The sequence below is a fragment of the Dermacentor variabilis genome, chromosome 2 (genome assembly GCF_050947875.1).
Source record: "Dermacentor variabilis isolate Ectoservices chromosome 2, ASM5094787v1, whole genome shotgun sequence".
NCBI lineage: Eukaryota > Metazoa > Arthropoda > Arachnida > Ixodida > Ixodidae > Dermacentor > Dermacentor variabilis.
In genome coordinates, this window is record NC_134569.1 from 106,119,784 (window position 1) to 106,138,012 (window position 18,229).

An 18,229-nucleotide genomic window follows, 5' to 3' on the forward strand; every position below is an offset into this window, starting at 1 on the left:
CCACCCACCCGTCTGCCGACGTCCCCGGTGCCGTGAAAAAGGTTTATGAGACGACTATAGAGGGAAACAGGGAGACAACGTAACGCGAGACAAACTCGACGCGAACCCACTAGGCGTCACCGACATCTTCAAAGAGGTCCTCCAACACCTTTAGCGAGGTTGCAAGAGGTCGCGAGACATGAAAGGAAACAGGGAACCGCCTCGCGAATCTCTTTCGCGAGCGCTTTTCATTTTCTCCCTGAAGCGTTTCTGCATCATCGGGGAGGCGAAAAAGCCGAAAGTTGCCCCCTTCGTGACCTCCCGAGACTTTCCCCATGCAGTTCGTCTGTCAAGCAACAAGGCCTGCAGCTGTCCGTCGCTTTCCGGCTCCTCCAGAGGAAAACCGAAGGAATTATACGAGCGTTTCATGTTTCCCGACGCGCGCCATTGCTGTCATTGGCGAACGTTTTTATCCATATTAAGGAAAGAGAAGATTTCAAATGCTGTTCGCCTGTCGGTGCGCGAGCTTCGATCGTTGATTTCCAAGCGTAGACGCCTAACGCCATAGTGCTGCACCAAGCGCGAGTACAGATGTATGCTTGCATGTACGGCGATTTCTCGTATCACATTTCAGCCGGGAGTCAAGCGTCGTACTTTCCGATTCGCGTCTCGGTGTGTTTGTTTTTTATTCGTCGGTGTTACACGTGCATCACATCTACGACCACGCGTCTGTATCAATGTCGTCACATCAGTCCCGATGCCACTCGTAGGGGGGTACACACACCCGCCAGTCAAGTTCGACTCCATGCCAGTCGGCCAGTTTTACACATTACGAGTTCCTTTCTCCCTTCGTCAGTCGTGGCACGCTGAAGGCTGCATGCGGCGACTCCACACGCAAGAGACGCTCGCATCTCGCCACTGCGACGTCACCACGCCGGCGCTGCGCTTTTCTCGCGCGCACAGAAACCGGGATTGCAGGCTCGCTGGTCGCGCCGTGGCAAGGCCGCGCTGCTCCCTCGTTTGTTGACAATGCAGTCATCAAGGCATCGCCACAAATAATTGTTCCCTTTTTTTCTTCCCTCGTTTCACTCCCTCCCCCGTTCTGCTCGTTCATCGCGTTCGAAGGAAGCCGAGCGACGACCATTTCTTGCGGTGATCGCGTTATTGTGTCAACTCAGATACGGCTACGACTTCGAAAGTCCGCACACGAGGCCACACTCCTGCTGGGCGAGTTTGCATAGATAACATGGAACTGGATGAGCATCGCATTCGGTCTGCCGATAAGTTGATGCACATTGCAGGACAATGCCAACGTAGAACTAAACTCATCCGCACGTGTATCTGCCTCAGCATGCTGGGCAGACCACGATACAGGGAGTTCTGCGTACTCCCTAAATGTACTGTAAAATGCGGCGGTGGCGGAAGCACGGCGATGTGCGACCACCGGAAACCACTGCTCTCTACAATCGCCATTTCTTTCCCCTACAGCGAAGTTGCTGTGGAAGGGACTTCGACGAGCGCTTTAGTGCGGTCACGGCGTGCTCGCATAGAATGTTAATCGAAAATCGGCCAGCAACGAAACCAGCGTCAGAGCGATGAAAGCTGAGGGCCCCGAAACTGCCGCGTGACCAAAGCGTCGGCGATGATACAGCCCGAAGAACAGCTAGCAAACGGACACCTCGCACATTTCCGACGAAGGGTGCGACAATTCTCTCACACAGCTTCGCTGCCATTGATGTTATCAGTTTCTCAATAGGCACACACCTGCAAAGCATTTTCTTTATTTTTTGGGGTCTAACGAGCGGTCGGCGCTGACTTCCCCTGTGTAAACAGGGACACAGATAGAAAAGCACAGCGAAAGCGGAAATGAACGCTTTGTCGTCGTGCCGGACTGCGTCGATGGAGATTCGGAAACGACACAGCGTTACTGCGCCGTTCAAAATGTCTTCTTAATGTCTCCTTAACAAGCATCCGATCTTCGTGCTTCGCCCCGTCCGCTCCCGCTAGTTCGAGCCACTGATCATTCTCGGAATTCCATACCCGGTAGTGACCAATTAGGCGTACAATAAGCCCCCCCCCCCCCCCCCCGCCGCCCCAAGTTTACCCAGATCGCGACCGCCCCTGCCGCCACACCGGGGCCTAGATAAACTGGCTTATAAAAAATGAACGACGGCGTGAACGCGATCAACGCGAGGCTTGAAGCACACGAACGACACGACGGGGTGTTCGTTCTGGCGCCCGGTCGTCTGATCCGTCCGCCAGCTGTGTCATCCGTTCCCGACGCAGCACACTGCGCATCGTGCTCAAATGCACCGCGCCCGGTGCAGCGCACCTGCGCACATAATATCGCGCGGTCTCTTTTCCGAGGGTGCCGAGAGCGCTGGCGTGGCAACGATGAGGTGCAATGAACCTTCGCAGCCTGCTCGCCAGATAGCGGAGCCGCTGTGCAACTGCGCGTATACAGTATAGATGAGGCCGGCCATGACGCCCGCCGACTCGTAGATAATAAACGTTTAGGGCCGGGGCAACGTAACGATTCTATTCCGACACGATTACTTTTCGAGCTTCGTCGGTGGCCCGCGAGCGGCGCCCCGCCCACGCTGACACCGGATATGTCGGGCGACCGCGAGCGGTGGATGAAAAAAAAAAAAAAAATACGGAAATAAGCGAAACGAATCCCCGAAATTATACGAATAAAACAATCACCGACAAAGAAAAAAATTATTTCGACGTTTCGAACTATGAATCCTGCGTAAGGAGTGAAAACGGGAAGCTTCCGAAGCAGCTCTTTAGATATAACATTGTTGCGGCCTGCAGCTCTCGAAATTTCAGTGAGTTTCAACTCGACCCATTCCAGCGTCGAATGCTCACTCAATCTCGAATTCTTTCGAACGTCGGGCACTAAATGCCACTCTTCGCGTTTGCTGTCACACACGCTGTACTATAACTTATCCGTTGATACTGGTCTCTGCGATATGTATTTCTCGAAAGGCATCGCACTCGTTACATCGTATTCTTCAGGTTTAAAGAACAGGAGTCTCAGTGCGCCGCTACCCGCCGTGGTTGCTCAGTGGCTATGGTGTTGGGCTGCTGAGCACGAGGTCGCGGGATCGAATCCCGGCCACGGCGGCCGCATTTCGATGGGGGCGAAATGCGAAAACACCCGTGTGCTTAGATTTAGGTGCACGTTAAAGAACCCCAGGTGGTCAAAATTTCCGGAGTCCTCCACTACGGCGTGCCTCATAATCAGAAAGTGGTTTTGGCACGTAAAACCCCAAATATTATTATTATTATCAGTGCGCCGCTAGGCTTACGAGTGAATCGTAATTGCCGTTAGTACGTTATCGAAAAAGAAACGTGCGCCGTTACCACCTATCAATCGGTGTAGTACGTGGCGAGAGCCATTACACATAGCCCACAATACAGTCAGAAGAGGCGTTCGTTAAACTTCGAAGACGATATAGGCGCTGCTCCACCATAACAGTTTTTTTTTTTTTATTTAGACCATGCAGAATTTTCAACATCACCCCCGCCAGATAGCATAATTTATAGTCATCGAGCGGTATTACTCAAAGAGGCGGACATTACACGAGAAATCGAAATGCATAATCGACTAGTTAACAAAGATATACTAATATACGCTTTAGTTAATTCTTTACTGCACATATTGCGTCTTACGAATTGCAGCCCGTGAGTTGGCGAGGCGTACCCGCTTGGAAAGAATTTTCAGATTAGTGTTTTAGTTTGGCGTTTGTACGCTCCGCTCAGGAGCTAAGCGGAGCGGAAGCGCGAATGCGCATGCGCCCTACGCTTAGCCGCAAGCGGACTAGCGGAGCGACATACACGGTCCGCTTGCAAGCTGCCTGAGCGGAGCGGGATGCGCAGCACGTTGGCGTCAGAAATGATTGGATTGGATGCAGAGAGCAAGCTCGCTGGCTACCACGTGGTTCCCCAAGACGGCGCAATGGACCGGTAACGCATTACAAGCACGCGTCTACATACTTCATGGACAAATAAGTTACATATATACGTTTGACTTTATAAAAGTGATGAATGGGGTGTTTTTATTTTCTTTAATTACCCTGAATTTGGCCAGAGGGCGCTGCAACTACGAAAGGTCCGCTACGCTACGCTAAACGTATAACTACAACGTGAAAATCGCCCGCCGCTCCGCTATGGATTAGCGAGGCGACTCGGAGCGGAGCGTACCGTAGAGACGCTCAACTAGAACTCTCTATTGACGCCAGTTTCGAGATATTGATTACCAAAGTGTGCGACGAGATACATAAGCGTTCCAGTTATTTGTTATTCATCACACAAAACGGCGGTTTGTTAAAATACAAGTGTAACAATAGTGCATTTTACCGCACGTTTCACGGCGCATATCTCGAAAACTGTGCCATCCTTTGAACTCGTTCCAGGCGGATACGTCTTTCAAATAAACACACTGGCCACAATTCGTACATCGCAATACGTGCCCCGTAAAGCAGTGAAAAAGTTAACGATTTTTTTTGTTAATTCGTCGATTACTTCATTTCTATTTGTTTTTTGTTCGAGTAATGCCCACCGCTTTCGAGTAATCCAGCTCAATGACTAGGATTAAGCTACTTGCCACACACGATATTTAAAGTTCTGTACCGTCTTAAAAACATTTTTAAAAAAATATAAGACGCTCTCAAGAACCATTCTGCATTCGTCAGGAATTACGCGGGCTGTTCGCAAAAGGTCAGTTCGCGAACAGCGGCGACTTGAGTATTGCGTGTCGCAAGAGAAGAAATACGGCCAGGGCTTCGAGTGTCCGCTTCCCCACTGTATAGATCGGAAAGACAATCGAGTAACGATAACCGCACTATCCACGACACACGGCCGCTGGTCGACATATTTATCGTTGCGTTTCCACTCCTTTGCTTGCATAGCCAGTGGAAATATATGTAATGCGCCGTCTCTTCACTCCGCAAAGTACCCCCGACGTTAAGTGCCATCGACCACGGCTCTTTTCAGTGTGCTCATTTGAAATTCGTAAGACGATAAGCCAGGCTGCGCTAAAATTGATTTCTCGCGGTCGCTGACGCAGATGCCGAAACCATGCTATTTAAGCATGGTTAATGCCGCGGCAGTCTGCAGGCCTTCGGATGGGTGGCTTACGTTAAAGGGACACTAAAGCGAAACAATAAATCAGTTTGGACTAATGAAGCATTGTTTGAGAACCCCGCAGGCAGTCATTTAAAAAAAAATAGTTTGATTATTAGATGAGAAAATGTGCAAGTATCAGTATTTGAATTTCGCGCCGAAACCCCAGCGCCGGTACGTCAGCGTGACGTCAGGGATTCCAAAGCATGTTTTCGCATTAGGGCCGCGTTGGCTGAATAAAGGCTCCCGAAACTTGTCATGTTTAATATTTGGTTCCTTTAAAACCCATTGTAGTCAATCTGTACCGCTATATATAATTAGTAGGCCCTAGAAGATGCCATCAAAATCCAAGACGTCACAGCCCCCAGGTGCGGGAACTTGAGTAGGCGTCGCCACCCGTCTTTCGTTCTTGCGCTTTTTCTGGCTTACCAAACGTCTTATCGTTGTAAGAGTGGTGTTTTTAGTGTTGTAGAATAGTAATTTACTGATGCAGAAGAAATCATTTTTTACTTTAGTGTCCCTTTAAACAATAGCAATGACGGACACCGTCCGGCATTTTTTTTTTTGGCACACGTCTTTTTTTGTTACACTTTTCTTGTTTTTCATGTTTTTGTCCCCCTCTCCCCAAATGACGCGATTTCGTGGCATTCAGGCGGCGCCAGACAATAATCGAAGACACGACAACGTATACAGAGACAGGGTCACACTAATTTCTCTTTTTAAGATGACCCAAATAGCTTCTTTTTGACAGCGATTAGTATAATCGAAACAGCGAGGCATATGAAAAGAATACTTTACCCCGTATTCAGAAATGCAACTTAAGTCGAAGCCCATGCTTGACTTGATTTAGATGACGCCTGGCCTTAACGTGCCCAAAGACGCTCACTGCGTTTCCTTCAGCGCGTTCCCGATAGGCGTCACTTAGATCAAGTCAAGCATGGGCTTCAACTTAAGTTGCATTTCTGAATACGGGGGTAAGGATAAAAAATCTCAACGGCGCCCGCGACAGGGTGCACATGCGAAAGAGGAGATTACATACGTAGTCCGCGTTTGGAACCAGGGAACAAGTGAACCGGCGCGAATAAAAAAAAGAAAGAGCGAGCTACACACACCGATACAAGAGTACAAGCGCTGCCTCCAGGGAGCCCAAGGCGTCCTAGCAGTCACAGAGGTCGATGCCTTTGCATGGATGAACCTTTTCAACGCACCATCGCATTTTCTGATCCACGCCAGGACGTTTCGCACGCCACTTCCGCTCAACGCCCTACCCCTGAACTATAGTGTACTACACCTGAACGGTCGGGAATGCGGAGCCCGAGGTCACAAGCCATGAAAAAGACCACAGTGACGTTCTCTTTTTTATTTTTGTTTCTTTCCTGCTTGCAAAACATGCGTTTCACTGAAAGCCCCTTGTAAAAGCAATGACTTGCGTCGTCCCGAACACAGGTAGAGAGAGTTTAATAATAATAATAATATTTGGGGTTTTACGTGCCAAAACCACTTTCTGATTATGAGGCACGCCGTAGTGGAGGACTCCGGAAATTTCGACCACCTGGGGTTCTTTAACGTGCACCTAAATCTAAGCACACGGGTGTTTTCGCATTTCGCCCCCATCGAAATGCGGCCGCCGTGGCCGGGATTCGATCCCGCGACCTCGTGCTCAGCAGGTAGAGAGAGTTTCAGCTACCGGAAACGTCGAGCGCAGTAACAACGCTAATAGCGGCATCTTTTGACGATTTGTTCAACCACAACGCGCTAGACAACTGCCCGCGTTACACGCGATCCTGTCGAAAACGAAGAATAAGCTGTGTGTAACGACTACGTAGCTTCATAAAGTTTAAAGCTGCAGCCAAGTAGAACATACTTGGCTAGTGCAACAAGTGTGTGCCCCATTTATTTAATACCCTAACCATCAGGTAGCACCACCACACGTTTACGTCTCTGGTAGACCGGTAACCCAGTCACCGGTAAAAGGCAACACGTTTACGGGCAAGTTATAGAGCTCTACAATTTTTAAAAAGCGTACCCAGGTGTGGCGGTCCAATCAACATGGGAATGATAGTATAGTACACGGATTCACCTTTACTCCGTCCTTATGGCTTCATACAGCTTTGACATCGCCAGTCAAACATTTTCATAAAGTATATATACAACAACCGGCAATGGTTACGAATGAGTGCTGAAGTGTATTGCCTTCACGGCGTTCAGAATAAGACTGCTTGGAAATTGAGAGAGATAAAGCGTAATAAATTACGCCCCAAGAATGTCGGCCGCCGCAAGAATGCAGGTTATACACAAATCCACGTGCCACCCCATCATTCCGAGGTAGCTGAACGATCGCAGCGCCAGTTCCCTCTAGTGTAAAGTTTAGGAAATTGGTAGGTGCGTGGCCTCCGAGAGTAAGACGGCGCACACTTGGCAAAGATGCACTGACGCGATCTCGGAGGCCACTGTCGGCGGCACTTCGAATACGCACGGCAGTTAGCGTCCGCTCTTTCCAAATCTGCCCGACAAGGCGTGCTCCAAAAAACCGGGGACAAAATACCTCCGCTTGTCAGCGAGATGGCCGGCAGAACGACCGAGTCTGTCAGCAACCACGACGCTCGCAGCGTTACCTCTGCAGCCGGAAACCGGGAGCTCGAACCGCCCACACACGCCACCGGGGTCACGCGAACGAACCGACAGTCGCACCGACCACACGCCACGCACGGCGGGCGCGAAACACTGGCCCGAGCGAGGCTCCGCGTGCACCCGCGTTGCGCTCGGGTCCCGCGCAGTTCATTAAGAGGACCAGACGAGAAAAAAAAACACACACACACACAAACGGCGGTGGAAATCGTTCAGCGCCGCTTGCCGTATCCGCAATCCAGATCGCGGGTACCAGACAATGGGAAGTGCATTTCCCCTGACACAATCAGAGGAGACCCCTTCACTCCTGTACACACGCCTTTTAACCTTCATATCTGCCATGGGGGCGTAAGGAGATACGTGTGGAGGTTCCGCTACGCATTAAGGGGTAGGCCCCTTTCCGCCCACATATAACACTTTAAACAATATACGGAGTGGGCATGTCCTGAAACATCTGGAAAGAACGGGTAATAGAACCCTTTTTTTTTTCAGGATTCAGGGATACCTTATTTTGTTCCTTCAAGTTGCGAGCGCGAGTATACGTCAGCGGCAACTTTTACGTGATAACCACGTGTCGATCCTTCACCGGTACGCTGGTGGCCGCACCGTGGGCGTTACAAATGCATTTCCCCACGAGAGGTGGCCGGTGGAAATTCGCGGTGGCATGACGACGAAAACAGCTCCGCGCACGCGCGCGCAGACACACACACACACGCTTCTAAGCTTTCCCATCCCATCTCTGCTTAGCGACTTTCCACACTTCGCACAAATACACATTTCCCCCCCTTTTCACTACTTGCTACCGTAATTAAAATGTTCGTCATAGCTTGGCTGCGCTGCAGTAAGCTGGCTACTTCTGAGGACCTCATCGCTATGAAGGCCGACTAGCGTACTTTTGACGTTCACATCGGGGGCCCCAGAAAATACCAAACAAAACTGCCTGCTTGGCATTATAGGCCGCCACGCTTTTGCATTACACCAACAGCCTAAACTCAGATTCGCCACGTACCTTTGGGTCTCCGATGCACTGTTAAAACGTCACGTCAGCACTTCGTAGCTACTACGAACAGAACGAAGCGTGGGGCGCCGCCCGCAGTAACCCACGGATTTAGCCGCAGTTTGTCTATTCTGTTGTTACACCTGTAAGTTACACCTGCAATTTAGGCGGAAGGCATTATTACTAAGGAGCTCTGCGTTATGACGTCCCTTTCGGCGTAAACATGTGGCTTTGTGAAATACGAATATTCGATCGGTATCACACTGCACCGAAAATCTGGCGCCGGTCGGAATTTGAGGCCGGAGCGGCTTCGAGAACAAGTTTATACCACCCATTTCTGTTATGGCCGAAGAATGCCGCCCTTCGTTCGGGTCGACAACTTAGAATCTCGTGAGAGTATTATGACTCCCCACTTCGTCTACGGAGACAACGACCGGGGTCTGGGCTTTGGAGCAACGCTATCTGGGCGGGAATGCGGCGGTTAGCTCTTGGCACCGGGGCCATCGTTCCCGCACTTCGGAGTAGGGCGGCATAATTTATGTAGGCTGTCTGTGGCTGTCACGACGGCCTTTGGTTGTGCTACACGTTTCGGCTTCCCTGCGCGGGCCGGACCTAGAGACCGGCGCTGCCGCGCCGGAATGCGCGGACATAATTTTTCCAGCCCCAGTCTCGCGGTTCCAAACTATTTTCTGCGGCCAGGCTTCGCGCTCCTCAAGAGTAAACATGGCGCACGCCCGCAGCGAACCCCTCGTGCGAACTGAGGGCAACGAAGAGCCGTGCCGGCGACTGCGTTTTCAAAATGTCCAGTGCGGTGGTGGTGAGGAGGTACGAGAACGCTATTAGCGCGGCACCCATAGACGAGAAAGCAAAGTTATTTTACTTTTTTTCTTTTTTACCTCATTGAACAATATGTAAATAGTTTACTTTCCGCTACTCCGATCCTCTCTCTCTCTCCCTGTCCCCTTCAACCTTTTGCAGCAAAGAACGCGGCAACTCCTGCCTCGAAATGAATGATTGCTACACACCGGCATCGTGAACGCACAAAGACTGCACCAAGATGTATGCTTTTTCCCCCTCGCTATTATAGGCTATGCGGTCTGGCGCTGCTGTCAGTATATGAGGAAAGCTCGAGCGCACGGTGCCCCCACAGCAGGCCATGCTTAACCGAACCCCCCCTACGAGCTTTCTACACGGAAACTCGCTCGCGACGCATCGAGAGTCTGGGCGATGCAGATAAATGCTCCAAGGACGACAAGCGCGCCTCGCCGAAGAGAGGGGAATTAGCGGCACGCCGTAACGTCACGCGAGCGAGCGAGCGAGCGATAAGCGAGGGACACAAAGGGAAAAAAAAAAAAAAAGCACAGAGTATTCTTACGCAAACTGCTCGCCGCTTCCGAATTTCGCAATGACCAGGGGGGAGGAGGAGCATTCAGCGATTACGCCGAGCGCCAGCACGAGCTATACTGCTATATAAGACGCTCGTGCCTGGCACGGTATTATATGCACGGGCACGGCGCAGTCCGCACGGCACGAACGAGAGAGACGATCAGATAGACTGCCAGACCAGGCCGGTATATTATTACGCGGAGTCAAGGCAAGACACGCCGCTCACAGAGAAACCGAGCGCGCGAAATGGAAGGGCGCACGTATTCACAGTTTCTTTCTCGTGTTCCGAGAAAGCCTGTATTATTCACCACTACGGGTTAGGCTGGCGGGAAGAACGAGTAAGAGTCGTCTCCGCCTTGTACAGATAGTAGCGAGTTGCAATGGTACAGTTGACTTACTAAACCTTGCACGTAAGAGTGGAGCCCTCTTTTTGTTCTGCGCGCACTTGGTATGTTCGTGCGTTCAGGACACCGCAGTGATATTATAAGGCACGGAACAAGTTTGCTGCGGCAGCAATAGTGTAAAGCACGCGCTTTTTGCACAGCCGCCGGCCGGTATACTGCTCCCTGCAAGCACGAAAAATTGGAGCTAAGCTTAAGCAAGTCACGACATTTCTGTTGGTCATCCCGTCACAGAAAGCGACGACGAGAAGTGAAAATAACACCGAAGGGAAGTGTGACTGCCCGCAGGATTATTTCGCCATGTCCGCTTCTGTCGGCTTAGCTAACCGCCGCACAGCGGTCGTGTCACGCTGGACGTGACATCAGCGAAAGGAGATCCCTCGAAAACACGCAAACAGCGGCGCGGGCACCGTCACGAACTCTTTTTAGTTTTGCAATTTGTCAACGGGTGGAAACCCTTACGCACTTTTCCCCCTCTCCTTTCCTGACTGACGGGGTCTGCTCCCCTTCTGGGATAGCGAGGGGCGGGGAAATGATCCTACAGAAAGGGGGCACCATTTGCACATGTGGTCACAAATGGACCAGCCAGTCAGCCGAGCAAGACAGTTAGGGAAGCGCCACCGGTACAGGTTTAGGGGCGGCAGAAGGCCGACGTGATATGGAGAAAAAAAAATGAGTGTACGGAAAAGCGATGGGCGATCAATCGAGGGCTTGGCATCACGACGCCGTCCCGCCTCAGAAAGCAGTGTCAGATAACAAAGCACGCATCGCAGCTAGCTTGTTCCGTAGCGAGGTGACGTACCGACGGCGACGTCCACGCCCTTGCCTGAGCGCTCCAGCACCTCGATGCGAGGCGAACAAAACGACATTCTGTCGTTGCCGCTGGTTTGAAAGACTGCTTATGAGCAACGGTTATACAGTCAACTGGACACGTAAGTCGCGGTTCTGAGCACGGTATCCTGGGGCGGTATTCTCGAGCGATCGCTTTCGCGTCGGCGTCTAACATTGTTCCAAGCTCGCTACCTTCGCAGTGTCCGGAACGTTGTAGCGTACGGTGCCGAGCCACGTGAGATATCGCGAAAGTGGTAGCATCCCCGAAACTGATCTTTCGAGAATGCCGCGTCCGAGTAGCTGCTTGGGTGTTAACTCGATCTATTCGCTTTGCAGCGCTGTACTCGGGGCGCTCTAGGCGAGAATGTGGACGTCTCTACCGAGCCCTTGCGGAATCGGAGCCTCTGAAAAAATAATAAAAAAAAATTTAAAAAAAAGCAGAAAGTGAAATCGACGGCGTTTCTCTCCTCCCGCTTCGGTGCTACGGCAGGGTGCGCTGGCGCCGCCGAAGGACGTGGAACGACTACTCTTTTAGCGCTTGCGTCGCACGCGTGCAATCGCTGCCTGTATTCGGTTTCGGGAAAAGGTTGCGTATGCACCGCGCAAGCCACGCGAGAGCTTGCAACTCTCGCGTTTCCGCGCTTCCAAAGCCAGCCGAAGCCAGGTCGACGAGCTCGGAGTCACCGACCGGAATCATCCAACGCGAGCCTTTTTTTTTTTTTTGGTAAATGCAAAGCAAAATTTTCCGAGAGCAGCCTGCGCACATTGGGAAGTAAGTATACAGGCGCACGACAGCTCGGATCCGTGTGTGCGTGTCTATGCGCGCGGGAAGCGAAGGAGGAGCGGCAGAAAGTTGTGGTTGATGTCACACTAAACAGTAAAAGAAGCGCTGAAAAGAGCTGAGAAACGATCCACGCTGTTCCACGAGCCCGTTACAAAACCGGTGTAAGAAGGAGGAGGAAAAAAAAAAAAAAGCTCTCCGTGGCAAGCATGTACACTGCTCCAGCAATAACAGCACACCGCTCGCAAAACAAGCTGATGCGTCGACCAAAGGCCATGCACGCCCTGCACCAATAATACAGTTTTAGTTACACGTACGCAGAGACTTCAGGCACGCAAACGTGATAGCTCTACATACCATCCGCGCACTGCACCTGAAACGCTTTTAGCTACACGTACGCGACGCATGCTAAAAGCGACCATGTATCGCCATCTATCGCCAGGTATAATCACTGCTGTAGCCATCGACATCCAAGAAAAATCAAAGCCAAGCCAGTCGAGTTGGATTGGCGCGCAAAACATGTAAAAGTGTGTTCTTGTAACCGATCGGAGCTTCGCAATGCCTATCAGCGCTATACCGCATGTTGTCCTCGAAGGGGTTGCACTCCCTTACGTCTCGCAACAAATCCAAGTCGTTTTTAGAAAAACGAAGGCGCGGAGCTACCTTGTCGGCGTGTTTGGCTGCCATCTTGCAATAATGCTCTCGCTTGTTCCGAGATCTCGCGAGACCGCCGCGTGGAGCTCTCTACATGCACAGAGAACGCACGCAACCTTTTTAGCCTCATGTACGTCCGCGAGACTCACGCAAACCCTTTGCGTTCTGCGCAGGCGCACTGCTCACACGTAAGAGCTCTACGCACGCAAAGTAAACCTAATATTCTATTCTTATGAACGCATTGTATGCATGGACCTCTGAAAGGGACACTAAAGAGAACAATGATTTCTTCTGCATCAGTAAGTTACCGTTCTACAACACAAAAAACACCATTCTTACAACGATAAGACGTTTGGTAAGCCAGAAAAAGCACAAGAACTAAATACGGGTGGCGACACCTACTTAAGTTCCCGCACCTGGGGGCTGTGACGTCTAAGATTTTGATGGCATCTTCTAGGGCCTAATAATTACATATAGCGGTACAGATTGACTACATTGTGTTCTAAGGGAACCAAATATTAAACATGGCAAGTTTCGGAAACCTTTACTCAGCCAACGCGGCCCAAATGCGAGAACACAATTTGGAATCCCTGACGTCACGCTGACGTACCGGCTCTGGGGTTTCGGCGCGAAATTCAAATACTGATACTTGGACCTTCATTTCCTCGTCTAATAATCAAACTATTTTGTTTTTATATGACTGTCTGCAGGGTTCTTAAACAATGCTTCATTAGTCTAAACTGATTTATTGTTTCGCTTTAGTGTCCCTTCAAGCTCTAAGTAGCTCCTGAATTTGACCAGATTTCTGTCCTGGCTGTTTCGCGGGGCTTGTATCGCAAAATCAGCGCTCAAAATCTCTGTAGGATATATGGGAAGTATCCTATCCTCTTCACAAGCTTACAACTTTGGCGGTGGAGAGGTCCGTGTAGAAAGAATCTGGCCACATGGCCTAACATATGCTCCCATTTTAGTGTTTCTAAGCAACGATCACTCGAAATGTGCGCATTTGAGCCTGACGTGCGAATATACGAGGTATATTTCCTGTATAAGTGAGTAAACTGGAGTTAGCGATATTCTAGTTCAGGTCAAAAAAAAAAAAAAAAAGGAAGTGGAGCTGGCCGCCCGTTTAACGTCTAGGGCCCATAACCGGCGGTCGGTCACAGATACAGAAAATTTGTGCCACTGTAAAGGATGCGCAGTCGAGGAAGGCGGGTGAAATGAGGAAATTTGCCGGCACAGGATGGTGTAAGCCGGCGCAAGACCGGGGGTGGGGGCCAAGTGAAGGTCGATGGGAGAGGCCTTCGCTTTGCAGTGGACATAAAATTGGCAGACGATGATGGATGCTGAGCTTGCAACAAAAAGCAAAGTTGCTGTACCAAGCCGACGAATTTCCTTGGACAGCGTTTCCTCTTTTCCCTTTCACGACGAAGGTGGAATCAGAAGAAGTCGAGGAAACAGCGACAACTCTAGAATAGCTCGACGCGGAGAGCAGCATTGACGCAGTGTTGTCGGTCGATCACTTTGGGGGAGGATTCGATCACTAGTTTTCGCCATATTTCGCATGACTCGGTGCTAGCGTCCGCGTGCTGGTAGACGCCGACGGTCGACAACTTTCGCGGGGATACGATCTCTTTCGCGATGTTTCGCGTAACTAGGCATTGGACGCGTCGGGATGCACACAGACGCGACGTGTCCCATGCGAGGTCACGTAAAATCTTGCGAAAGTAATCGATCAAGAGTACCGACACTCAGGTTTATGTGCACCACCAACATGATATATCCAGAAAGACTAACGGGCGGTAGCAAGCGCATTCGATAACACAGAACGTTGGCCTGGAAAGTGAGGCGATTGTACGTAACCTTCTCGGCCCCGACAACGCAACAAGCTGCCGAAGAGCCTTTAATGTTTAGGGAGTCGCCTAAACCGGCTGCTTTGCCAGCTCGACACGACTCACTCGCTGGCATTTGCAGGATCCGGAGCCACCAACCGACAAACCGCTCTGTTCGCGTCAACCTTTCTTTCGGCCGATGAATACACGGGCACAGAGTGGTTTCGTCAGATGCCTCCAGTTTACTGAACATTTCGTTTCGCCCAGTTGTCCGCTTTTTGCGTCGCGTTGGTTTTTGACGCTGGTTTATTGCACTGCGCAAAACGTTATCGCCATCCCAAACTCGTCCATTCCGTCAAGTCTGCTCGTGTTCGCCAGCACAGAGCCTGGCCGCTCGGATGCGGTCGCTTGCGAGGTACGACCGCCCCTTTTAGACGGTGCCGCATAGCCGAGCTTGCCACCGTAGGGCACGTGACGAAGCACCCGCAGCCCAGACGTGACGGCCTTGGGAGGCGCAAACGCCTCTCGCTAACGGCTCAACCAGGCGCTGCCTGTCATATAGGTGTGGTCGCCGACAGCCGACGCAGTTTCGCAACTTTCCAAGACCCCGTGGTATGCGCAACTCTGGCGAGTGTACGCAGGCTGAAAGCCGACCTTTTAGCATTCACACACAGAGACAGACAGACAGAGGAAAACAAGCTCGCGCCACGCAACGAGAAAGAGAGACATGCACGCCCGCTCGCGACTCCTCGTCTCTACGTCAGCACGTCCCCTTTCCGCCCTGCCCCTCCCGGCACACGCGGCTCCGCGCCGCCGGTCGGGTATGCATGGCCGCCCGCGTAGCAGGGGCCACAGTGCTAGCGTTTCAGCGCGGCCGTGCAGGGCCACAGAATGCTCGAACGCCGACGACTCGCGATTTCTGTTGCCCGGACGACGACCGGACAACAAGTCGTCGACGCCCAGAGAGAGAGAGAGAGAGACCTAGTGAGGAGAGCAACGCGCCACACGGCATCGGCTTGGCGTGCGCCGCCTTCTCACGCGCACACGCATGCATGGGAGACGCGCGAGCTGAGCCGCATCGAACGGATATGTGCGGGTCGCGGGTGCGCGTTTCTTTCTATCTTTTTTTGGGGTTACTCGCGTCCTATGAGCGGCGGACGTCTCTTCCGTCCGTCATCATCATTCCGCGGGCGCCAAAGGAGAGCTATTCCTGTACCCTTCTCCCGGTCATGTGTTTTACGACCGGCGACGAAGACTCCCTTGACTCTCACATTTAATTAGGGCCTCACAAACCCACCTCGTTCAGCGGACCCCCAGCAGCACTCAGATTCGCGTGACGGAAAAGCCGGTCGTCGTCACGAAAAAAAAAAAAAAAGTCAGCGCGAGGACTAAAGGGCGCCAAGCAAAGAGGGGGAACAAAAATATAAAGGCCGAAACCCAAATTATATTTCATAACTTTCCTTAAAAATAACGGAGGGTAGGTGCAGCAATAACATAGCAAGAGGGTCGTGCACTGCAAAATCGCGTGATTCTAATATTGGCGCTCGGACGCCATATTTGTGAACTGTTCAGTCTCCCCTTGCACTGCTTGCTGGCAGTTAGCCGGAATGAACCAGATCGGATAAATGCGCAACTCTTGGCTGCGCTTTGATGGCTCGTCGGCATGGAAGACGGCCATGCAGCACTGTTCTGCTGTCCGAAATTACTAATGCGTCACATTAGGCAAATACAACGGTGCAGGATAATGGGCAAAGTAAGGGTCACTGTGTGCTCTTGTGTGCGTGTGGGGCAATAACCACCTCCCACAGACACCAGTCACTTTGTACACCACCACGTCGTCCTAAACCAACACCACCAAGCCTAAACTCCTTGGCTGCGTCCCAGAGTACAATTTAGTGGTTCTATTCTAGGGTGATGGGAAATGCTAAGTGAAAAAGTTCTGAGAGCCAAGACTAATGAGTGGTGACACGAGGGAGGACAGTCAATGGTGGCGAGTCCATGGAGTGAAAAGCGGAAGCGTCATTATGCAAATGCAATGAAGCTCTTCAGGCGGCTACTTCGGCACCACCCGAAAATTACAAACAGAATATGGATGACAGGAAAGTGAAATAACGAGGTAAACGCGTGGCCGCAAGCGGACCTTGCAAACGGCTGTAAACACAAGAGAATGTCGTACACGTGGAAACGATCTAACGAAAGCGATGGAAGACCAGCCTGTTAGGACAGTCGTCGCTTTTTCAGAGTAAACTTCGCAGCCCCTCCGCAGACGATAAAGAAAAAGCGTTTTCTCGTACCGACAAAATGAAAACCTTCGCGTACAAAAGAAAAACAAAAATCAGGCACAGACTGGTGCATGGAGTTTATTCGATAAATACCTCGCGTATACATCTTCGTCCGACCTGAAGTCGCAACGATCGAGGTAACAAAAATAACCAATAAAGAATAGAAGCGAATTCACGAAAAAACTGAGGAGGCGTCACTTCTGTCGCGAACGGCACCGCCGTCGCCACCACCGCCTAATTAGCTTGTATGGAAGAGGCGAAATTCAATTGTCGCGTGTCAACAAGAGCGGCACGTCGCCACAGCAGCGCGCGTATACAACAGAACGTGTTAACGCTACTACTCCTGGATTCCAAAACCTTGAAGCGCGAAGGTAGGCAAAATGCGAACGAAAGAAAACACGGCGTCTGCAACATGCAGCAAGCGGCTATGAAAAACTATTGCCAGATCGACCAGCCAGAAGGGAAAAAAAAAGGAACAAGAAAAACGGAAATGCAGAACGCGCACACACTCGGACAAGCGAAGATTAAGGGGGCCACGGTGGATACTGGAAGCAATGCGGTGCAGCCGCCGCCTTGTCGTGCAACGAACGTCGAGCCAGCTACAGGCGTCGGCGGCGCGATTTTAATCAGCCCGAGCGCGCACCCTGGCACAGAGGGTGTTTCTTTTTTATTTTATTTTTCCCCCTTTCGTTCGCGTCCACGCACACTCGCCGCTAGCTGCCCGTGTGTTCGCGCTGCAAGATCCGGCGTGTGAGGGTTCTGGTAGGTATATCTATCGACCGACGTGGCGGCGGCAGACGACGGACTAGCGAGAAAGTGAGAGAGAGAGAGAGAGAAAAACGAACGCACACGAGAGAAAGAAATCCGCATAAAACTTCCCTCCTGCTCCCAAAAGCTGCCGGCAGCTGCACCCTTTCTCCCCTCAACAGCGCGAGCTCCAGCGCACGCGCTCGTGTTTCCGCGCACAACACACCACGCACGCAACGCGGCGGACCCAGTAAAAATGTCAGCGCATCGATTAATTTCGAGTGTCCCTTTTCCCCTCAAATTGTGCGCATCTTTAGCTCATTTTTTCAAATTCTCGCTCAACCGTGCCCCTTTTGTCTTCTATAATCCCTTTTATCTCTTTTTGCCGTGTTACAAAGAGACCAACCGCATGTTAAGAGCCCCCCCCCTCCTCCTCCTTTTTTTTTCAGCTGCTGGCTATGTGCTGCTTTCCTGCACAACGCGCCTCACACCAGGGGAAGCGCCCCTCCCGCTACGCGGGCGCATACGCGCACACACAGTCGAGGTTTCGTGACACCGAAAACCGCGCTCCTGCATCGCGTGGA

General features: G+C 51.4%; 1 protein-coding gene across 5 annotated transcripts in view; it reads right to left on the bottom strand.

Annotated features, from left to right (window-relative positions):
- The window catches only part of LOC142572473 (heterogeneous nuclear ribonucleoprotein K-like), a 63,169-nt gene that overhangs the window by 43,389 nt on the left and 1,551 nt on the right, over positions 1-18,229 (bottom strand). The window contains exon 1 of one of the 5 annotated variants that reach the window (XM_075681620.1): positions 8,747-8,846. The exons of the other annotated variants lie outside the window; for them this stretch is intronic. The gene's annotated coding sequence lies outside the window, so the exon portion shown is untranslated. Of the gene's footprint in view, positions 1-8,746; positions 8,847-18,229 lie in introns of those variants that run through there. 5 annotated transcript variants of the gene reach the window in all.